The sequence below is a fragment of the Bubalus kerabau genome, chromosome X, assembly GCF_029407905.1.
Source record: "Bubalus kerabau isolate K-KA32 ecotype Philippines breed swamp buffalo chromosome X, PCC_UOA_SB_1v2, whole genome shotgun sequence".
In the NCBI taxonomy this organism is placed as follows: Eukaryota; Metazoa; Chordata; class Mammalia; order Artiodactyla; family Bovidae; genus Bubalus; species Bubalus kerabau.
The window spans coordinates 9,427,285-9,451,753 of record NC_073647.1 but is presented as its reverse complement, the minus strand read 5'-3'; the positions used below and the strand labels follow the sequence as shown (position 1 = coordinate 9,451,753).

The window sequence follows — 24,469 nt, the reverse complement described above, 5'->3', positions numbered from 1 at the left end:
CTGAGCCCAGACGCTGATCTGGAGCACTGGTTCTCAAAGTTTGGTCCTTAAAATAGCATTATTAGCATCACCCACGAATTCTTAGGCTCTACTTAAGACCTGTGAATCAGAAACTGAGAGTGGGGCCCAGTAGTGTGTGTTTTAACAAGCCCTCCAGGGGATTCTGATGCAGCCAAGGTTTGAGAAGCACTGGTTGACAGCCACAGGGGGAGAAGTTGAGACCCACCTCTGGTGACCAGCCTTCGTTCACTGCCTTGGGGCTGCTGGAGGTAAATTGAACAGGACGGTAGGGGCTGGACTGGCGAGGAAATTAGGATTCACAGGGGCTGAGACAGAGAGAGGCTGTGGATAGGGGATGGCACCAGAAAAATATCCAGGAACAGAGCTGGTTCCAGAAAGTCACAGACATGATACCGGGTATACGTAGTCTAAGAGAACCTTCATTCAGCAGGAGTGGATGGTAGATACATACAGAGTTGCCTGTGAGGATGTATGCGTACCCAAGCATACAGAAAGGCATGCAATGGAAAGATAAACCACATTTAGGATGGTGGTTACCTCTTGGGGAAAGACAAGGACAGTGATCCTATTGGGGAGGGATACGTAGTGGGCTTCAACTGTGTCTCTAATTTACATTTCTTAAACTGAGTGGTGGGTAAATAGTGTTTATAGTAGTCTTTATAATTTTGTGCAGATGGGAAGTATGTCATAAAATGACATAAAATGAAAAGGGAGAAAGTGGACTTAATCTTTGAACTCTGTTTAAGGTAATAAAAGGTTAAAGTTGTAGATGACCAGAGTGGAGGATAAGAGAAGGGGAAGGGCCTGGGGGTTTGAGACTAGACGGGCTCATTTCTGCATTTACTTCAGGCTTCCTAGGTATCTGAAACATGGTCTAGCTGGAGCATACTTTGTTCCTACGGGCTCGGCTCCTGACCTTCTTGTAGGTAACTGATAACATACTGTCATGTTCTGTGGTGACATGTCTTCTATTCTAACTGTGTGCACATGCAAATACACACACTACATCCACCTATTCATTCAAAACCAACCTCTGCACTGAACCTTTAAATGGCTGGGACCTTAAGGGTTTTATTTATCTTTCTTTCCCAAAGCCCTAGGCAAAGGATTTTCCTCTTCCTAGGTATTTAATGTCAAGTAAAGTGAAGCAAACTTAAGATCCCCACAACTTTTTTTTTTTTTTTTTTTTTGGTCACCAGTGTTGACATTTTAAAATGTGTTATATTATTCCTTATGGCTAGAACCACATGGTGAGACAGAAGGCAAAGCATTCCCTGTCACCATTATTTCAACTGAAAGGGCAGGTCAACTAGGACAATTTGCGGCCCTTCAACCTGGTTCTGATTTGTTAGTATTTCTGCGGTGCTGGTTGTTAAAACAGTATTGCTTCCTGGCCCAGGCAGAGATATCTCTTTCTTGAGCTCTATGCTCTAGAGGGCCACTTTGGTCCTCTTCTAGCCACACCCCTCCCGCCAGGGCCAGGAGTCCAGCCCATGGGAACAAGGGGTGTGTCCCTGCTAGCCCATGCTCCAGGTACCTGGCAGCCCTGAACAGTCCCTAGCCTGCTTCCAGGGCCCGTGTGCTCCTCTTAGACCTGTCCTGGGGAGGGCTGACTGCACTCACTGCTGGGGTGGATGCTCCCAGGCCCAAGGAGGGGTTGTAGGCCCAGAAGGGGATGCAGCCTGGCCTAGGAGCCTGGGCATGGGCGGGGGAAGGGAAGGAGGACAGCTCTTCCCACGCCATCAGGGCTGAACTTAGAGGAGTCTGAGAAGACTAAATCCCAACCTGGCCTTTCAGCTCATTAGGAAGGTACATTTGTCGTGGAAGGAGATACAACCTATTTAATGGTTTATCATTTGATTTGAACATTTCAAATATTTTTAGACATGTGGATCCCCAACTGAACTCTTTTTTTGAACCTTGCAAATAGGACTAATGTTTCACGCAGGCCAGATTAAATATCTGCTCTATCACCCCTTTCCCTTTTCACTCCATGTTACACCTATTCCTGAGCATACTGGGCGTCATGCTTCTGAAAATGGTTTTTTTAATTTATTTTTTTAATTGAAGTATAAATGCTTTACAGAATTCTGTTGTTTTCTGTCAGACATCAAGATAAACCAGCCAGAGGTATAATTTTGTCCCCTCCCTCTTGAAACTCCCTCCCATCTTACTCCCCATCCCACCCCTTTAGGTTGATACAGAGCCCCTGTTTGAGTTCCCCAAGTTATATAGCAAATTGCCAGTGGCTATCTATTTTACTTATGGTAATTAAGTTTCCATATTACTCTCTCCATACATCTCACTCTCTCCTCCCACCCTCCCATGTCCATGAGTCTGTTCTCTATGTCTGTCTCTCCACTGCTGCCCTGCAAATAAATTCATTGGTACCATCTTTCTAGTTTCCATATATATATATGGGTTAGTATACAATACTTACGTTTCTCCTTCTGACTTACTACACTCTGTATAATAGGCTCTAGGTTCATCTACCTCTTTAGAACTGACTTAAATGCATTCCTTTATATGGCTGAGTAATATTCCATTGTACATATGTACCACAGCTCCTTTATCTCTTCATCTTTTGATGGACATCTAGGTTGCTCCCATGTTCTAGCTATTGTAAAGACTATGGCAAGGAACACTGGGTACGTGTGTCTTTTTCAATTTTTATTTCCTCAGCGTATATGCCAAGGAGTGGGTTTGCTAGGTTTTTTAAGGAATCTCTATACCGTCTTCCATAGTGGCTGTATCAATTTACATTGCCATCAACGGTGCAAGAGGGTTCCCTTTTCTCCACACCCTCTCCAGCATTTATTGTTTGTAGACTTTTTAATGATGGGCATTCTGACTGGTGTGAGGCAAGATCTCATTATAGGTTTGATTTTCATTTCTCTAATAAAGAGCCTCTTGGTGAAAATGAAACAGGAGATTAAAAAAGCTAGCCTAAAACTCAACATTGAAAAACTAAGATCATGACATCAAGTCCCATCACTTCACGGCAAATAGATAGGGTAAGAATGGAAACAGTGAGAGGCTTTATTTTGGGGGGGCCCAAAATCACTGCAGATGGTGACTGCAGCCATGGTATTGAAAGATGCTTGCTCCCTGGAAGAAAAGCTATGACAAACCTAGACAGCATATTAAAAAGCAGAGACATTACTTTGCCGACAAAGTTCCCTATAGTCCAAGCCATGGTTTTTCCAGTAGTCATGTATGGATGTGAGAGTTGGCCCATAAAGTAGCTGAGCACTGAAGAACTGATGCTTGTGAACTGTGGTGTTGGAGAACTCTCATGGAGAGCCCTTGCACTGCATGGAGATCCAACCAATCAATCCCAAAGGAAGTAAGTCCTCAATACTCATTGGAAGGGCTGAGGCTGAAGCTGAAGCTCCAATACTTTGGCTACCTGATGCAAAGAACTGACTCCTTAGAAATGACGCTGAGGAGAAGGGGACAACAGAGGATGAGATGGTTGGATGGCATCACCAACTTGATGAGTGCGAGTTTGAGCAAGTGCTGGGAATTGGTGCTGGACAGGGAAGCCTGGCGTGCTGCAGTCCACGGGGTCACAAAGAATCGAACACGACTCAGTGAGTGAGCCAAATAATGAGTGATGTTGAGCACCTTTTCATGTGTTTGTTAGCCATGTATATGTCTTCTTTGGAGAAATACCTGTTTAGGGTTTTTTCCCACTTTTTAATTGGATTATTTGTGTTCCTGGTATTGTATGAGCTATTTGTATATTTGGAAATTAATCCTTTGTCAGTTGTTTCATGTGCTATTATTGTCTCCCATTCTGAGGGTTGACTTTTCACCTTGGTTATAGTTTCCTTTGCTGTGCAAAAACTTCTAACTTTAACTAGGTTCCAGTTGTTACCTTTGTTTTTGTTTCCATTACTGTAGGATCTTGCTTTGATTTCTGTCATCGAGTGTTCTATGTTTTCCTCTAAGAGTTTTATAGTTGCAGGTCTTATATTAGGTCTTTAATATATTTTGTGTTTACCTTTGTGTATGGTGTTAGGAAATGCTCTATTTTCATTCTTTTACATGTAACTATCCAGTTTTCCCAGCACCACTTATTGAAGAGGCTATCTTTGCTCCATTGTATATTCTTGCCTCCTTTGTCAAAAAGAAGGTACCCATAAGCACGGGGGTTATTTCTGGGCTCTCTATTTTGTTCTATTTGTGTGCATCTATGTTTTTGTGCCAGTACCATACTGTTTTGATGACTGTAGCTTTGTTGTATAATCTGAAGTCAGGAAGGCGGATTCCTCCAGCTCCATGCTTCTTTCTCAAGACTGCTTTGGCTATTTGGGGTCTTTGGTGTCTTCATATGAAACTGAAACAATTCTAGTTCTGTGGGAAAAAAGCCATTGGTATTTGGATAGGGATTGCATTCAATCTGTAGATTACATTTGGTAGCATTGTCATTTTCACAATATTGATTCTTCCACCCCAGGAACATGGAATATCTCTCCATCTGTTCATGTCATCTTTGCTTTCTTTCATCAGTGTCTTATGATTTTCTGTTATACAGTTCTTCTGTCTCCTTATGTAGGTTTATTCCTAGATATTTTAGTCTTTTTGATGCGATGGTGAATGGAATTGTTTCCTTAATTTCTCTTTCTCATTTCTCATTGTTAGTATATAGGAATGTAGGTGATTTCTGTGTATTGATTTTGTATCCCATTACTTTGCTAAACTCACTGATTAGCTCTAGTAATTTTCTGATACTATCTTTAGGGTTCTCTATGTCGAGTATCATGTCATCTGCAATCAGGGAGGCTTTACTTCTTCTTTTCCCATCTGGATTCCTTTTATTTCTTTTTCTTCTGTGATTGGCATAACTAGGATTTCAAAACTATGTTGAATGATAGGAGAGTGAGCACCCTTGTCTTGTTCCTGATCTTAGAGGGAGTGCTTTCAGTTTTTCCCCATTGAGAAGGTTTACTGTGGGCTTGTCATATATGGACTTTTCTATGTTGAGGTAGCTTCCTTCTATGCCCATTTTTTGGAGTGTTAATCACAAATGGGTCCTGAATTTTGTCAAATGCTTTTTCTGCATCTATTATATGGTTTTTATCTTTCAATTTGTTGATAGGCTGTAGCACATTGGTTTGCATATATTGAAGAATTCCTGCATCCCTGGAATAAACTCAGCTTGATCATGGTGTATGACCTGGTTAATGTGTTATTGAATTCTGTTTGGTAGAATTTTGTTGAGAATTTTTGCATCTATGTTCATCAGTGATACTGGCCTGTAATTCCAAAAATGCCTCATTCTAATAGCCCATCTTGCTATTGTACTTGGATCTAGTCCCTAGTCCAGACTGGAGTAGAAATACGAACCATCTTGCCCCCTCTACTGCAATACCCTCCCACTGCTCACTTTCTTTGCTTCCTAGGTGTTCATATACAAAATTTCAATACCACCTCTTCCCCATACAAATACCCACCTGGAAGCCATCAGCTTGCTCAGGCGCACCTAAGTGGAGGCCGTTTATGCCCTGCACCACCTCTTAAGAACATTTCATTTCTCTGAAAACCTTCAGGTCTGAATTATCAATAGCCTATTTGATTGCCCTCCGCATGACAGACTACAGAACAGGTTCTGTTGTATTTGTTTTCATATGCAAAGATCAAACAAGTTACAAAGAAGCTGAATGCTCTGAAGAATGTGCCTCTGGGCGTGAAAAAATAACTTGTGTTTAAAAACAGACTTGTTAACTGTGGGAAAAATTAATAATGGTGAGTGCTCAGAATAAGAATGACCTAATAGAAGTTCACTCTGAGAAGAGAGAAGGTATAACAGCTCATCTACCAGAATTACCTGGGTAAAGGACATCCACCTAAATGAAATTTCATGAAGAAAATACAAAGGAAATAAAATCCAGTTAATCAAGAACCTAGCATGATAAAAAAGGTAAAGATGCAGATGTTTTATAGAGAAAGTACAAAAATCCAGCACGTGATTGTGTGGTATTGAGAGGGTAACAGGCAGGAAGGCCAGGGGTCTCCACACAGAGGAAACAGGCTGCAAGTGTCAGACATATTTCTCTCGCTCAAACATCAGGCGGAAACAAACTAGTGATTTTTTTTTTTTCCTTCCCTATACAAATTTAAAAGGAGGTTTCTCTTAAAATACTGTGTTGCCATAATGACACCTGGTTTCACCTGAAGTTAACTATTCTCAAACCTTGAGTTAACCAATGTATTTTTCTTATGGAAATGTTTGTCTTAAGCTATGTTAATGTACTATGCATTTGCCCCAGACTGTCTTCAACTCGGTTCCGCCTAATGCCTCAGAACCTACTTGACAAACCAGTATGTTACACTCAGATATTGTTCGCCTCATCTATGTAAACGAAACTCTTTGTAGGGTAATCTGCCCTTCTGCAAGATTCAAGTCAATCGTTTCATGGCCTGGGATGAATCATCTGGCGCCAAGATGATCCCAAAATGCATCTTATGGATGAGGGGCCTGGTGCCATTCTGAGTTTTAAGACATTCCTTTCTTTGATTACCAGACTGCTAATGGCCACCCACTCCAGTATTCTTGCCTGGAAAATCCCATGGATGGAGGAGCCTGGTAGGCTGCAGTCCATGGGGTCGCACAGAGTCGGACACACCTGAAGTGACTTAACAGCAGTGACTATATAACATCCAGCTGAAGACTAGCAGGGGGTACTCTTTCTGCCCCATTCTGATGCCTATGTCAGAAGCTTTCTCTATCTCCTTTATACTTCAATAAAACTTTATTACACAAAAGCTCTGAGCGATCAAGCCTCGTCTCTGGCCCTGGATTGAATTCTTCTCCTCCGGAGGCCAAGAATCCCGGTGTCTTTTCGATCAGCAACAACCTTTCAGTATCACGTTATACCATCATCTGGAAAACCAAGAACCCATTGGTTTTCCTCAACCATTACACTCAGACCTGAAAAAGCACAGTTACGTCTAGTCCTGCAATTCTGTTTAAGCAAAGTAGCCCCAAGGTATCAGAGGCAGACACAGTGAAAGGTATACTAAGACTCTTCTGGGCTTCCCAAGAAAATGAGGTAGGCACTGCACAGGAATCCAAAGGGAGCTCACAGTATTTGAAGGGTTTGGGGGATGGAATTAAAGGGGAAGGACTTAGAGAGGAAATTTGAACCAACTTCCAGTGAACCTAGGTGAAAATAGGGTGGTAGGTGCCTTGGAGAGCCAGCCTATTAACCAACTGACTCTTAGGGCAAATGATTCTACATCTTTATTCCTTTGCCTGAAGTTCTTAACGGAGGCAATGCCACCAAAGACTGTGAGGCAAGATAGGGAGGAAGGAGTCAAAACTTGCTGGGCTACTTGTCCCCATCCCTCATAGCTAACCATCCCTCGCATCCTGACTCCTCTCCTTTTCCACTCCCCATTTTGAACTTCCCTCTTCTCTGTGGTTGAGGGAGACTGGTTCACGTGGGATGTGGGGGCTGTCCAGCCTAGTAACTTTTGATGAATGGCGTTAGGAAAGTGTGTGTCTGTGTGTGTGTGTGTGTGTGTGCTCAGTCATGTCAGACTCTTGGCAACCCCATGGGCTGTAGCCCGCCAGCCTCCTCTGTCCATGGGAGTTCCCAGGCAAGAATACTGGAGTGGGTTGCCATTTCCTTCTCCAGAGGACCTTCTGGACCCAGGAATTGAACCTGCATCTCTTGCAAATCCTGCACTGGCAGGCAGAGTCTTCACCACTATGCCACAGGGTGGGGGTGACGGCATATAGCCTTGCTTTGGGCTAAAACCTTTGAAGCAGAAGCTCCTGAGTGGAAGGCACTAAAAGTTTGGGTACATGGAGATCTCCACCTCAATGCTGGACTGAGAGGGTAAGACAGCTCTCCACTGGAGCCAGACTTTCTTCACTGTGGTAAGCTTGTTTTCTGCCTGATTGGAAGTATGGCTTTTGGCATCTGTAGAATTTTTAATTTCAGCAAGGTCTTAAGAGCTTCAACAATAGGATATGTAGGACGTGCAATACATTTCTGGCCAATCGAAGACAGGGTCACAGTGAAATTGGGGCAAGATGACAAACACTAATGGACTAACCAGAGGAGTACAATAATCCCCAAGAAATGTTCTGTCTCATAGGGAGGTGCTCACTGTTGCCAGGCCTGGAACAGATTGACATGGGGCATGTGTAAAGAGTGTTCCATATAAGTGTTCTATCACTTATAATTAGTACAAGAAGTGTACTATTACCCAATTCACAGGCACTAGGGTCCCCCAGGGACACAGGGAAGGTGATTTAAGGGGTAGTGGACTGATTGGGAAACTAGTCTTTACAACGCATGGAGTAGCAATGAAAAAGTGAGACATTTAACGAAGCACACAGTCCACAATCTTTGGACTAAATCATCGGGACTTTTACATTAGAGACGCTTTTCCTTTGTCAAGGAACATGACCCCAAGAAAACATTCTTGCATCCTCTCTTCTAAAGCGCATTGTCCCCGGGTTACCGCTTTATACGTAAATCTGCAACAATGTATCCAGCATCACAGCCCTTTCCTGAAAGCAGAAATCTCATAGGCAGTGGTGAGGATTCAAAACAAGATGGGAAAGCCATATGTAGACAGTCAAGACCTAGGCAAGTTAAGACAACAACTGTTAAATGGTAATAGTTATCCCAAAGAGACAAAACAAGTCTCATCAAATGGAAGAAAATTGAAATGTTATCAAGTATCTTTTTGGACTGAATTGTTATAAAACTAGGAATCAAATATAGGAAGAAGATTGGAAAATTCACAAATACATGGAAACTAAATAGTGCACTCCTCAACACCTAATGGGTCAAAGAAATCAAAGGGAAATAAAAACAATGTATTGAAACAAATAAAAATAGAAACATATAATTTATGCAGCAAAAACATTTTAAAGAAGAAAGTTTATAGTAAAAAGTGCCTACATTAATTTTAGAAAAAGATCTCAAACCACCACACATTATACCTCAAGGAACTAGAAAAAAAATGAGCCCAAAGTTAAGAGAAACATGGAAATAAAGATGTGTAAATAAATGAAATAGAGAACATGAAAAGAGAAAAAAGATCAATGAAACTAAAAGTTGGTTCTTTGAAAAGATAATCAAAATTGAAAAACTTATAGTTAGAACCTGTCATGAAAAGTAAGAGAAGATGCAAAATTATAAATGAGAAGGAACCATTATAAATGAAACCACACAAATACAAAGGATTTTAAGGAATAACTATGAACAATTACCGGAGAAGGCGATGGCACCCCACTCCAGTCCTCTTACCTGGAAAATCCCATGGATGGAGGAGCCTGGTGGGCTGCCATCTATGGGGTCGCACAGAGTCGGACACGACTGAAGAGACTGAGCAGCAGCAGCATGAACAATTACACACCAGCAAATCGGATAACCTAGAAGAAATGGATCAATGACTGGAATCATACAACCTACCAAGACTGAATCATGAAGATACTGAAAATCTGAACAGAACAGTAACAAATAAGGAGACTGAATGGGTAATCAAAAAACTCCCAACACATAAAATTCCAAGATGAGATTCCAGATGGCTTCCCTGGTGAATTTTACCAAACATTTAAAGAATGAATGCCAATCCTTCTCAACTACCAAAAATTCAAAGAGGGGGGAACACTCCCAGACCTATTTTATGAGACCAGCATTGCTCTGATACCAAAAGCAGATAAGGATATTATAAGAAATTATGAACCAATATTCCTAATAAAGGTAGATGCAAAATTTCTCAACAAAACACTATCACATTGAATTCCATAGCACACAATCAAGAGGGATTTACCCCTGGGATGCAAGGAAGGTTCAAAATATACAAATTAGTAAATGTCACATTAATAGAATGAAAGATAAAATCATATGATCATCTCAACAGGTGGGGAAAAAAAAGAATTTGACAAAATTCAACATCCTTTCATGATTAAAAAAAAAATCTCAGCAAATTAGGTTCTAAGCCACATACTTCAACATAATGAAGGCCATCTGCAATAAGCCCACAGCTAACATCATCCTCAATGCAGAAAAATTGAAAGCTTTTCCTCGAAGAACAGAAACAAGATAAGGGGGCCCACTTTCACCACTCCTATTCAGGATTGTACTCAAGTCTCAGAGAAAGTAGGCAAGGAAAATAAAAGACATCAAAATCAGAAAGGACGAAGTTAAATTGTCCATTTGAGGATGACATGATCTTATATACAGAAAACCTAAAGACTGCATTAAAAAATTTAGAACTCCTCAGTGAATTTGGTAAATTTGCAAGACCTATGATCAACATACAAAAATCAGTTGCATTTCTATACATTAAGGACAAAGTATCTTAAAAAGAAATAATGAAAATAATCTCATTTATAATAGAGCAAACACAATAAAATACTTAGAAATACATTTAACCAAGCACGTCAAAAGATCTATACACCAAAACAATAAGACACTGAGGACAGACATTGAAGAAGACATAAAGATATCCCCATTTCCTGTATAAAAAGAATATTGTTAAAACGTCCATACTACCCAAAGCCAATTACACATGCAATGCAATTCCTATCAAAATTCCAATGACATCTTTTCACAGAATAGAAAAAGCAATCTACAATTTGTGTGGAACCACAAAAGACTCCAATACCCAAACAATCCTGAGAATGAACAACAAAGCTGGAGAGATCACACTTTCTGATCTCAAACTATATTACCAAGTATAGTATTTGAAACAGCATGGAACAATGGAACAGAATCAAGAGCTCAGAAATAAGCCCATGCATAATCGGTCAACTAATATTTCACAAGGGAGCCAAGAATATTTAGTGGGCAAAGACTCTTCAATAAATGGTATTGGGTAAAACGAGTTATCCCCATAAGAATAAAATTGGACTCCTATCTTAGAGCACTCACAAAAATTCACTTGAAATGTGTTAAAGACTTAAATTTAAGACCTGAAACCATAAAACTTCTGGAAGAAAACACAACTTTCTACAACAAGCTTCTTGACTTAGGATTTGGCATAAAACTGTTGGGATATGACACTAGAAGTACAGCAAGCAAATGCAAAAATAGACAAGTGAGACTACATCAAATAAAAAAGCTCATGCACAGCCAAGGAAACAACAAAATGAAAAGGCAATCTATGGAGCGGGAGAAAATATTTTCAAATCATCTATCTGAGAAACGGTTAATATAGGAACTCATACAATTCTGTTCAAATGACTATTATCCAAAAGACAAAAGAAGTGTTGGCAAGGATATTAAAGGAAAGAGAACCCTTGTACACGGTTGGTGGGAATGTAACTTAGTACAGGCACTATGTAAAATTGCATAAGGTTTCCTCCAAAATATTAAAAATAAAACTACCATAGGATCCAGAAATCCCACTTCTGGACATATAGCCAAAGAAAATTTAATAACTACCTGAAAGAAATATCTGCAGCCCCTTGTTCATTGCAACATTATTCACAATAGCCAAGACATGCAAACAATCAAAGTGCCTGTGCACGAATGGATAAAGAAAACGTGTGTGTAAATGTATATACATATATACACAATGAAACATTTGGTCATAAAAAAAGAGGAAATCCTGACTGTCATGACAACATGGATAAACCATGAAGGCATTATGCTAAGTGAAATAAGTCAGAGAAAGACAGACACTGTATGATCTCACTTATATGTGGATCTAAAAACAAGCCAAACTCACAGAAATAGAGAGTAGAATGGTGGCTGCCAGGGACGGGAAACGAGGAGATGTTGTTCAAAGGATACAAACTTCCAACTATAAGATGAACAAGTTCAGGGGATCTAATATTCAGTATGGTGACTATAGTTAACAATACTATGTTGTATCCTTCTTCAAAGTTGCTGAGAGAGCGGATCTTAAATATTCTCACAACCACCACCAGCACAGAAAAGGTAACTGAATGCGTGTGTGCCCAGTCGTGTCCAACTCTTTCTGACCTCATGGACTGTAGCCCACCAGGCCCCTCCGTCCATGGGATTCTCCAGGCAAGAAGGCTGGAGTGGGTTGCCATTTTCACTTCCAGGGGATTTTCCCAACCCAGGAATTGAACCTGAATCTCCTGCACATCGCCCGCATCTCCTGCACTGCAGGCAGATTCTTTACCACTGAACCACCAGGGCAGTTTGAACATAGGTGTGCAGTACATATTTCCCGGTTTCTCTGGGCTGGCTGAGGAAGGCTGGTCTCTACCTCTCAGAGACCCTAGGTCATGCTCATTTACTTTGTGGCCAGTTAGCTAACCTGCCCCTGTCAAATGTCCCTGGAGCTAGACAGACAAGCAGACCTATATATCTCAAACTCAGATTAGAGGTCACAGAGATCTGGACTTTCCTGGTGGCTCAGTCGTTAAGAATCCTCCTGCCAGTGCAGGGTCCACGGGTTCCATTCCCACTCCGAAAAGGTTCCACATGTCAAGGAGCAATGAAGCCCATGGGCAACAACTACTGAACCTGCACTCTAGAGCCCATGCTCTGCAACAAGAAGAGCCACTGCTCACCCCAACTAGAGAAAGCCCGAGCACAGCAATGAAGCCTCGGCACGGCCAAAAATAAACACACACACACACAAAAGAAGTCAGAGCTTCTCCATTCACTAACATGACCTTAGGAAAACCAGTTAGCTGCTCTGGGCCTCAACTTCCCCATCTGGAAAAAAGGGGCTTCAACAAAAATCTCACTCCCACCTATTCTACATTCTTAGAGTGCTAAGAATGCACAGCCAGACATCCAAAGAGAGGAAAGGGATTACTCAACAAATGATGCCCGAGTTTAGCCATTTACAAAGAAAGGAAACTCAACCAAGATCCAAACTTTATAACACATGTCAAAATAACTCCAGAGGGATGAGGGTATACAACATAAAAAATCACAAGGAAAATAAGAAAATATATCCTTGAATAGCCTTATGATCAGATGGTAAAGAATTTTTAAATTCAAAGGATATGAAGGAAACAGAAAGGGAAAACATTGGGAAACTTTCTACATCAGAAAAGAAAACCAATATTCTTAGCAATGTAAGCAAACAGAAGAGGCACCTGCAAAATGAGAAAACCACAGCAAAAAGAACAAAGCTTTATGTCCTACCCTCCACCTGAGAGCATCGTCATCTCTCGGTGCTCCACACAGGAAAGGCAGGGCCTAAACCCGACCCAGGAACCAGAGGGAAGCTGTGGAAGCTCACGGACCTGAGAACCGCGTGACAGCGCCACACCAAACCAGAGGGCTGTTACTAAAAGCCTGAGTAACTGCCCAATAGCAGCCACCTGCAGACTGAACCCAGGGTAGGAATGACCGAGGCTCTTACCTAATTTTGTGGATGAGAAAACGCAGGCTCAGAACAGCTAAATCAGATTGCAAAGTCAACACCTGGTAAGCATTAATGCCAATTCTGGAACCCAGCTGGGGTTCTGTCTCAGCTGATCCATCTATGAAATGAAGACGTTGGAATGAAGTGCAGTGGCCAGACCAGCAGCGTGAACCTCACATGAGAAGTCCTTGGCAATGCAAACTCTCAGGTCTCCCCAGATCCAGAATCCTCACCACTGGGATGGGCCCAGCAATCTGTTGGTCCCACCAGCCCTCTAGGTGCTTCCTATGTGCACCGAAGTTTGGAAAACCGCTGGATTCCAGGATGTCTAAGGGCCCTTCTAGACATTTTCGGGAATGTCTGAGCATTGATCTCCAGGCCATTTGGCACAAAATCACACTACTCTTAACCTAGGACCAAAGAGTGGTATACAAAGGAAAAGTTTAATTGCAGTTTGTAACAGTGGGAATAAATGCCCCTCCCCCCTCCCCCTTGGTAATTTACACCTGCTAAGTCACTTCAGTCGTGTCCAACTCTGTGCGACCCCATAGACGGCAGCCCACCAGGCTCCGCCCTCCCTGGGATTCTCCAGGCAAGAATAGTGGAGTGGGTTGCCATTTCCTTCTCCAATGCATGAAAGTGAAAAGTGAAAGTGAAGTCGCTCAGTCGTGTCCGACTCTTAGCGACCCCATGGACTGCAGCCTACCATGCTCCTCCATCCATGGGATTTTCCAGGCAAGAGTATAAGCTCCCTGTCTGAATTCACTTGCATATGGCATGCTGGTACTCCTAAACCAGGCCTTCTTCCTGGGGTCTTCTTAGAGTGAGGACCAATAAGCCCCTCTTCAAAACAAGCAAAGTGGACGGGGGGCAGGAAGAGGGACAAGGAAGAGATGGCCTGCCAATCACCTTTTTGCATCAAATTCTCTTAGGCTTAGAGGCCCCCAGGACCAAACGTGCTGGAGGGAACTGCAGGGGCCAACCTTCCCTGAGCCTGGCTGCACCCGTTCAACGTGCCCTGGCCTTGGTCAGATTTCAATGCCAGCTCAAGGCCAGGTGACACGGAGGGAATCTCCTAGCCTGACAGTGAGGTCCTGGCCTGACAGTGAGGTCCTGCCCTGTGTTGAGGCCACCAGACTTTCCATCCCGGGAAGGGGCTCTGTTCCTCAGCCATCCTTGCCAAATCCTGGTCACCCAGCAGGGGCGGCTATCACCTAGGCCAAAGCCCAGCACCCTCTGTAGCAGGCCCCGACCCCGCAGCCCCCTCACCCCAGCAGCCCCCTGGCCCCACACCCACCTGGCCCAGCAGCCCCCTGGCCCTGCAGCCCGCTCACCCCAGCAGCCCCCTGGCCCCACACCCAACCTAGCCCAGCAGCCCCCTCACCACAGCAGCACCACTGAGGCCACCTTCACTGTTGGCTCTCACCTCTGCCCCTACTTCCCAGCCAGAGCTATTGAGCAGGTATTATGTTGGATGAAAGTGACATAAAACCAGCTCTACTGGCCCAACCAGAGCCTGTGCTGTGAAGGATGAAAGGGGAGGAGGGGAAGACGGCAGTCGTGTCCAAGGGAGGGTTGAAGACTTTTAACATTTACTTTAATTAGGGGGAGGCAGCTCTTGAAAGTCAGTGGAGGGATCCCACCTCAAGGGGCCAGAAAGACAGACTACGGTGCCTTGGGCTGCCCACCATCTTTCCCCACCCACACCCTCCTGCCTGTGTATCTTAATGAGATGATAGAGGACACTTGAGCCACTTGGCCCTGTCGTTCACCGGCGAAACATAAAGGCCCTGAGGTGGGAAAGCAAAAGACCCTTAAGCTGTGCGCAGGAGACTGTTTTCTGTCACAGAGTCGGTGGCGTGGAGACTGCAATGTGCCACAATTGAGGGGCACCATGCTGTTGAGAACAGGAAAGAAGAAAAAACTGTTGAGGGGAGGCAAATTCCTCAGGCTTCCCAAGAAAGATGTGCTGCTTCACTTGTAGCATGTGTAAGCTGTTTTCAGGACTTGATTAATATCGTTAAGCAACTTAATGCCTAAAGAAAATTCCAGTTAGAACAGGCAAAAACAAAATCTAAACACCATAAAGTGATTCATGATACTGAGAGAAAGTATGCCTCTATCAACCTGTATGATAAGAGATACAAAATCATCTAATGAGCTTACAGATGACGAAAATAAATGGAAACCAGGTACTGCGGAGGCAGTTGTTGAGGAAATCAAAAAAGAAAACTTGAGGAAACGTCTGACGGTAAAAGCCACCCTGAAAGAATTCTTTATCTTGGCATGAAAGTTTTGAAGAATGCAGAATTGCTCAGAAATATGATTCAGAAAGCCCATGAGCCTATTTTAGAGCACCTGAAATACTTGTCCGCAACTTCTCAGATGCTGGAGAGCCTACGAATTTCACAGTTGAACTTCTCTGAATCCAGTGACTATTTCTCAAATGAGGTGTTGACTGAAACATATCTAATAAAGTCATACCTGAATGATTTTGATCCTTCTGTTCTCACGGACCACAAGTTATAGGCTGCATTGGGTGCTAAATACATTGGAAGAAGAATGTCACTCAGAATGCATTAAGGAACAGGATAGCAAAGGAAATGGAACTCCTGGAATAGGGTACAAAACAACTTTCAAGGACTCATACTTCAGCTACTTTTGTACTCTGGAAATTCCTAAATTTACAATATTAAGTGGGGTTTGTACAGGTAAAATTCCTGAAGATCAATTGCAGTTCTTCTTTCATGAGTGTACAAGATCAGTATTTTACTCAACAGGACAAGACACACAGAATGATGATGATGACACAGGCGAAGAATCAAGAGAGAAGGAGGAAAGCAAGAGGAAGAAAATGATTAACCAGAAGAGGAAGAAGAACCCTAAAATAAACACGACTTTGTTGAATGCAAGCTGCAGTGAGCCAAGGGCATTAAATATCATTAGAGAATAGCTTAAACATACGCTGCACTGCTTATACCTTCTTTTAAAAAAGTTTCTAGGTAGCTAATAAGCAGCTTTTAAAAGGTTTTAAAACCAGTGCTTTCTTCTTAGAATTTTAATGGTCTCCACTTTTCTGCCAGATACATAATTTACTGCATCCTTGAACATCCATAGTTTGGTTCTCGTGAAGTACTTTTGTCATAGGGATACACCTACAGCTGTAGAATATCAGAATCCTTACTGCAAACTAAGAGAGGTTTAGAAAGCCTTCCTGAGAAACCAATTGAAGAAGTTTTCAAGTTAGCTTACTTGACTTGTGCCTTCATCATTGTGCAGTAGAAATGAAGTCTCTTGTACTCACTAGTACACAATGCAGTTTTAACCGAACCATGTGCATGGTTAAGGGTTCCAGTAAAGCCACCTTCAATAACGGTCAGCTTATTTGAGGATCTTTGCACAGATGTTTAAATCAAAAGAAATTTAGAGACAAGTGATTCATCGCTGGGGTGTTAATCAAGACTTGTCTTCATTTTATACTTAGCAGAGCAGTTTTGTAGCACTCTACCTTCTAGGAATGCTACCTGTTCACCTTTTGGTAAACTTGGATCAGATTATTTCGTTGAAAGAAGGCTAAAATATCAAGGGGCAAAAGATGCTCTAGAGCAGTGGTCCCCCACGTTTTTGGCACCAGAGATAAGTTTCAAGGGAGACAATTTTTGCACGGACCAGGGAGGAGGGGGATGGTTTGGGGATGATTCAGGTGCATTACATTCATTGTGCACTTTATTTCTATTGTTATTACATCAGCTCCACCTCAGATCATGAGGCACTAGATCCCAGAGGTTGGGGATGCCTGCTCTAGAGTCAGTCAGTCAGTTCAGTCGCTCAGTCGGGTCTGACTCTTTGCAACGCCGTGAACTGCAGCACGCCAGGCCTCCTTGTCCATCACCAACTCCCAGAGCTTGCTCAAACTTATGTCCATCGAGTCAGTGATGCCACACAACCATCTCATTCTCTGTCTCCTGCTCTAGAGTAGTGGTTTTCAAAGTGGGGCTCCCAGGGTAATGGTCCAGGAGGTCACTAGTGCAAGTGAGCCCAGCCCTGCACTTTGGCTAAGACAACAGAGGAAGAGGCTCACCTCCATCTAAGACCAACCTGAGGTCACTGGCTCCCAAGTGTGGTGGGTAAAGGGACTAGGACAACAAGGGCTCCTCTGGAGAGGAGACTAGAACTCCTTGGAGCTTGAGTCACACACCCCTCTGAGGATAATGATTTCCTGGAGGTAGTAGAGAAAAGTGTAAGGCAAAACTAATGACAGAAGAACATAGATCCGGTGACGCCATTGATATAAAGTTTTAAAACATGCCAAAAATGCTATGTACTCTGGGATATAAGTTTATATTTAACAACCTCTTTCATTTCCCAACAATGTAGGCAAAGTACATGGGAATGAAACACCAAACTCATGACACCAGTTACCATTTGAGGAAAGGATGTGCAGACCTCCAACTCCGTTTCTACTGTTTTATTTCTTAAACTCAGAAGAGGTTACCTGGGACCCAAGGAAGTTTCTATTAGTGCTCATACCTATAGTCTTATGTGTGCCTTTAAATGTGCCTAATCTCTAGAATTGGGGTAAGAAAGTGGGTGAAAGGTAGTTCATCAGAGAAAGGGAGTTTGGTGGGAAGGCCTCGTTCTACAAATAGTTAAGGTCACTTAGACACCCATTCAGGATGGCATTAGCAGACTGCTTCTCCGGTGTGCTACAATAGCATACTTCACAAGCAGCCTCCCTACATCCCATCTCAAGACCCTCACTGTATGGAACCTCAAAGACTCTTCTTCACCTTTCTGTCCTAAAGTACCAAATACCTCCAGAGACAAGTTGACCTGAGGCAACGCTATGAAAGTGGAACAAGACTTGCATCCCTAGATCCTTTACCTCTTTTTTCAGCGACATCCTGTTAACTCTCAAGCAGTGGCCCCTGCTGTCCTCCTCAATTCCACCATCATCCCCCAGCACCTAGAATCAGGGTCACTGTCACTCCCCAGATAGGCCTCCTTTCCCTGGGAGCACCCCATGCCCCCAGATCTTTTCTTCGTTCCTCTACTCATCTGCTCTCAAGGTTCCTGTCCCAATTCCTCAAGACCTTGCCTAATGTAATACCTGGCTAATGATACAAAAATAATAGTATTTTCAGGAAGGATGTGATTCCAAGTTAACATACAATGTACTTGTCTCTGAAAGGGCCTATGAAATGATGCTAGGATAGGCAATTTCAGACCCTGTGGCAAAGTAGGGGAAGAAAATTTTAGAGGATTTTTAACTTACACTATGTAAAGACACAGCAATTTAATGTGTAAACTCTCTGACCTCCAAAAGTTGAAATTTAGAATGAGCTAACCACAAAGCAAACAAACATTAACACTGATGCAATTCTCTGCCATCTTATATATATTTTAATGACCAAATTGAAAGACTTTTTTTTTCCTATGAACTTGTCCCCCTCAATCTAAAGATACTTATGTGTGTGTGTTAGTCACTCAGTCATGTCTGACTCTTTGCAACCTCATGGACTGTAGCCCACCAGGCTCCTCGGTCCATGGCATTCTCCCATCAAGAAGACTGGAGTGGGTTGCTATTTCCTCCTCCAGGGGATCTTCCCAAGCCAGCGATTGAACCTGGGTCTCCAGCATTGCAGGCAGATATTTTACCATCCCTCCGGCAATATGAGATGTACTGGTATAGAGAGAAATTACCCAAACTTTACCAACATTCAAGGCTCAACTTTAATCTCACCCACTGGGGGCTCTCCAAATTCATAAATGTGATCCTACACATAGTAGCATTTGACTTTGTAACTTGTACAATTAACCAATATAGAGGAAGCAAGTTGTTTATAGTCATTTAACAAATGTTTAAGGGGCCTCCTTGGTGGCTCAGGGGTAAAGAATCCGCTTGCCAATGCAGGGGATGTGGGTTCAATTACTGGTCCAGGAAACCTGTGTTCTAGAGTCCGGGAGCCATTACTGAGCCCACATGCCTAGAGCCATGCTCCACAACAAGAGAAGCCTCCACAGTGAGAAGCCTGCACCCTGCAACTAGAGACTAGACCCTGCTTGCTGCAACTATAGAAAAGCCTGTGCAGCAATGAAGACCCAGTGCAGGCATACATAAATAAATCTTTAAAGTAAATAAATAAATGTCTGAGTATTTACTCCGTTCCAGATATCATTCTAGGTGTTTGGGGGACATAGTGAAGAAAACAGACAATAAGCTCTGCTTTTGCGGCACTTAACTCTTGGTGGTGCTCGGGGAGGCTGGGGAGTTAGGACAGGAGTAATAAAAACAAAGATAAAACGTATTAAATGGGAAAAGTTGAAAGCTCTGAAGGAAATAGAAACGGTGGTAATATAAGAGTGTTTGAGGGTGGCACTGGGTGACAATTTGTAGTCAGCGATGATCCCCTGTGAGTGTTCTTTGACTAAAACCTGAATTCCACACCCATGGTGGATTCATGTCAATGTATGGCAAAACCAATACAATATTGTAAAGTAATTAGCCTTCAAGTAAAATAAATAAATTTTAAAAAATTAAAAAAAAAAAACTAATCTGAATTCCAAGGAGGAAGCAGCCATAGGACCATTTGGGAGGAAGATTCCCATGAAAATTACTAAGAACATAAAAGGGGGGGGGGGCATTTCTTCTGTACAGAGGCAGGGAATTACTGATTGAGTGTGGACAAGAGGACCAAATTAAAATTCTGCTTCCTCTGAATAAAAAGGGCGTGCTTAGAAGTTGAAAAAACCCAGACAAACCTCACTAATAACCCTTAATTCTGATAATGCTCATTGTATGTTATCATGTTAAATATTCACAAAAACCCTGTGGGGTGGTAATTATTCTCTTTGTTAAGATGAAACTAAGGACCATGGGAAAGTTTACCCTAAGCCACACGGCTTTTAACAACAAAGGGACAGAAAACGTGACATGATCAAGAATATCTGTTTGCAATCAACAGCCAACTTCCTATTATTTAAGGGTTGGAGACTGGGATTCTCTAATCAAAGAGAAGAATTAACAATCAGAGTGTCTTCCCAACTCAGAAAAATGAAACTGAACTATTTGCTAAATAGCAGAGTGATCATTTCTAAATAGTGAGATTAAGGGCGATTTTTATCTTCTCAATCCAGGCTCTGTTCCTTACTGGCTGTGTATCCTTGAGAATGTTGCTAAACATCTCTGTGTTTTGGTTTCCTTATTTGCAAAAGATGGATAATAACAGTACTCACATCATAACGCTCTTGCAAGGAGTAAATAACATAATCTATGTGTTTAAAATAGTGTCCAACCTATAAGTACTTAATAAATGCTAATCATTATCATTACCTCAATATAATTTTAATTTGAATTGTTTGAGCATAATAAGTCCATATGTTTAAAAATCATTTGTATTTATCTATGATTTATCTACCCCTGTCTTTTGCTTATATTTCTATTATTATCTTCTTCATTTGTATGGGCAAGATATGTGTGAATTTTTGATTCCCTCTTTAGTCTTATATGGTTTATTAATCTGTTGTACAAAGAATATGTATTATTTTTATAAAGAAGAAAAGCGTGGGATCCTAAAACTTGCCAGAAAGACCTTGGAGGGCCTCAGCAGAACTTTGCTTGACTCAACTCATTCCTAAATGCACCAAAACTCTTCTGCTAGCTCTACCATCATCTCAATGGTGTTTTGCTTTGGAGGCCAACCTCCTTTTCAGGGCCAAGGGCAAAGTCTTTACTGGAGCCTTCACGGCCCTATCTACTTTAAAGGCCCAGCTGCCACTCTGCTCTACACTCCTGCCATTTTGCTCCCTGGCTAGCTGCACACCAACACATCTCTGCCACTCTCCATGCTGCTTCCTTTACCTACAGGAACCTCCTTGCCCCTGCCTTTTTACTGCCACTTGAACTCCTAGCTTCAGGACCCCCTGAAATGCCCCCTCTTGAGCACTTTCCCAGGCACCAGCCCACCCCCTCCATCTACTGGCCATAGCTAATCATCCACTCTCCCATGCTTCCTTAACACTTGTGCTCATCCTTGTCACAGCACTGGACAGAGTGAGTCGTCATTGCCCAAGTGTCTGTCTAGCCCTTTAGATCGTAAACCAGAACAAGCCATGGGTCTTAGATACCTGAGTCCCCAAGTCCGAACATAATTCCAGGTATATAGTAGGTGCTTACATGTGCTCAGTGAATGCTTAAATGACTAGGGGCTGGAGTGTTTGTCCTGTAGCTTCAAGTGGACAGACTAGTTGTTCCTGACCTGGAAAGACACTCGTATGATTTCTCTTGTTTTGTTTGCTTTGTTTGGTAACATGCTATGTCCTCTACAGTGAATAGTGATGGTCTTGTTAAAAGTTCTGAAGAAAAGAATGTACAGAGATAGGAGGAAACAAAGAAAGCATTAATACTCTGGTTTCATGGGTGGGGCAACTTCCCTGGTGGCTCAGATGGTAAAAATTAGGAGACCCGGATTCGATCCCTGGGTCGGGAAGATCCCCTGCAGAAAGGAAGGGTAACCCGCTCCAGTAGTCTCGCCTCGAAAATCCCATAGACAGAGGAGCCTGGTGGGCTACAGTCAATGGGGTCGCAACTTCTTATAGGGGAAAAAAACCACGTCTACCTGGGAGTATGGGCTTCTCTGCTAAAGAAGAATGGAGGCAGTCCTGTCACAGCATGGGTTAGGAAATGGGAGTGCCCTAATTAAGCACCTTCCTCACCCCAGGACCTCCATCACATCACCCAGGTCTGCCCTCTGGCCAGAAACAACATCTGGCTCCTCTTCCTACCCCTCAGTTCAGTTCAGTTTTTCACTTATATCCGATTTTTTGTGACCCCATGGACTGCAGCACACCAAGCTTCCCTGTCCATCACCAAATCCTGGAGTTTACTCAGACTCATGTCTATTGAGTCGGTGATGCCATCCAACCATCTCATCCTCTGTCATCCCCATCTTCTCCTGCCTTCAACCTTTCCCAGCATCTTCCCCAGTCTTTTCCAATGAGTCATTTCTTCACATCATGTGGCCAAAGTATATTTCCCTTAGGATTGACTGGTTTGATCTCCTTGCAGTCCAAGGGACTCTCAAGAGTCTTCTCCAATCCCAAGGTTCAAAAGCATCAATTCTTTGGTGCTCAGCTTTCCTTATGGTCCAACTCTCACATCTATATATGACTACTGGAAAAACCATAGCTTTGACTAGACGGACCTTCCTATTCCTGAAGTGAAAATGAAAGTGAAAGTGAAGTCATGTCTGACTCTTTGCAGCCCCATGGGCTGTAGCCTACTAGGCTCCTCTGTCCATGGGATTTTCTAGGCAAGAGTACTGGAGTGGGTTGCCATTCCTTTCTCCAGGGGATCTTCCCAACCCAGGGATCGAATCTGGGTCTCCCACACTGCAGACAGACACTTTACTGTCTGAGCCACAGGGAAGGCCGCAGGCTTTTTTACAGCCAGGGACCCGCTGGGGTTTACAAGCCCATTTTAACAAGGGCCACACAGAGCCAACATCCTGTCTTCATTGTCCTTAGTTCGGGCCTGTTGCCCATCTTTTGGGTCCAACACCTCCCTCCTCTGAGAAGCCTTTTCTGAGAAAAATCTTTCAATGCCTTTTGACTCACTTGTGTGAGTTCATGCATTACAGTGTAAAGATGGAAATGTTTTACACCGTCAGTGTCCTCCAGCCAAAGATCACAGAAACATGCCTGTAGTTGAGTGAGTTCAGTTCACTATTCATTGCAGTAAGGGAGAACACACATCATGGGGGAACCATGTGATGCCTTCCAAAGTAGCAGAAAGAACCTGTTACAGAGGCTGGGGTTTGGATGAGTTCTTTGCGGAAGTTTTTCCTTCAAGGAAACAGGGGTTTGCTCTAGATTAGATGTCTTTACATAGCTGAGGCAATTCTCTGATTGGTATTTGAGTAAATCTTCCCTTTAGGGAGAGGAGACTAGACCCAGAATAAAGATGTAATTGGTCAAGAAGTTGTAGACATTCATTTTAGCCAAGAGAGGGGGATGTTTAGTCATGTATGACCTTCTTTTTGGTCCTGTCTTGTCTCCCTTCAATATGATCTAAGAGTTACCATGTCTGATGTTCATGTTCTAGCACACTGTTCTAAGACAAGTCCAATAGGAAAGAAGATGGCCAAAGCTGATGTGTGAAGTATGTTTCAATTCCAGATTAAAGATCAGGAGATTGGTCCTAGTCGTGGCTCTTCTACTAACTGGCATGACTTTGGGGATGCCAGTTAGCAGCTCTAAACCTTCGTTTCCCAATATTATTTTTTTTATTTTTAAAACTTTTTTTGTTTGTGTGTAGATTTTATTAAATTTATTTATTTTAATTGGAGGTTAATTACTTTAAAAAGAATGGTCTTAGATTCCATATCTAAAGGCCTTTCCAGCCCTGAAATGCTAAGAGAATGTGTGTTTCTCTTGCATCTCTTCTGTCTTTATAGAAAATGCTAAAGGGGACTTGGCCACACATCCTTATGTGTGTGCATGCTAAGTTGCTTCAGTTGTGTCTGACTCTGTGTGACCCTATGGACTATAGCCCCCCAGGTTCCTCTGTGCTTAGAATTCTCCAGGCAAGACTACTGGAAGGGAGTGCCATGCCCTCCTCCACGGAATCTTCCCAACCCAGGGATCAAAGCCGGGTCTCTTACATCTCCTGCATTGGCAGGCAGGTTCTTTACCACTAGCGCCACCCCGGAAGCCCACACATCCTTACAGAGGGGAATTCATGCATGACAAATGGTATTATAGGTGAGCTGTTTAAAAATCAACTGAGATTTTAATCTTAACACTGTGAGCCATTATTGATTCCAAATTAAGGAGTGAAATGTAAACATTCTGAAGATCTCCAAAAAGTATAAAATTCATTTCTGGATGAGAAAAGATGTACACATTTATGATGTTAAAACCAAGAAAAAAGAAAATATTATTAGATTTTACGACATAAAAAAGAAAAACTGCATACTTAGAAGGCAAAATCAAACTAAAAACACATTTTCAACAAAAGCTGAGTATCCTAAATATAATTCCATCTTCTTCCATCTACCTCACACATATTTTCATTGAACACCACCTATACAGATGATAAAACTGAGGCCTAGAAATGATA

The 24,469-nt window shown here is 42.5% G+C and overlaps 1 long non-coding RNA gene across 5 annotated transcripts in view; it reads right to left on the bottom strand.

Moving 5' to 3' along the window:
• The window catches only part of LOC129639765 (uncharacterized), a 315,100-nt gene that overhangs the window by 1,314 nt on the left and 289,317 nt on the right, over positions 1-24,469 (bottom strand). For 4 of the 5 annotated variants that reach the window (XR_008708585.1, XR_008708584.1, XR_008708582.1 and 1 more), the window contains one exon: positions 9,297-9,421. This is a non-coding gene — a long non-coding RNA (uncharacterized LOC129639765). Of the gene's footprint in view, positions 1-6,760; positions 6,911-9,296; positions 9,422-24,469 lie in introns of those variants that run through there. The other variant, XR_008708587.1, reaches the window with a different exon arrangement.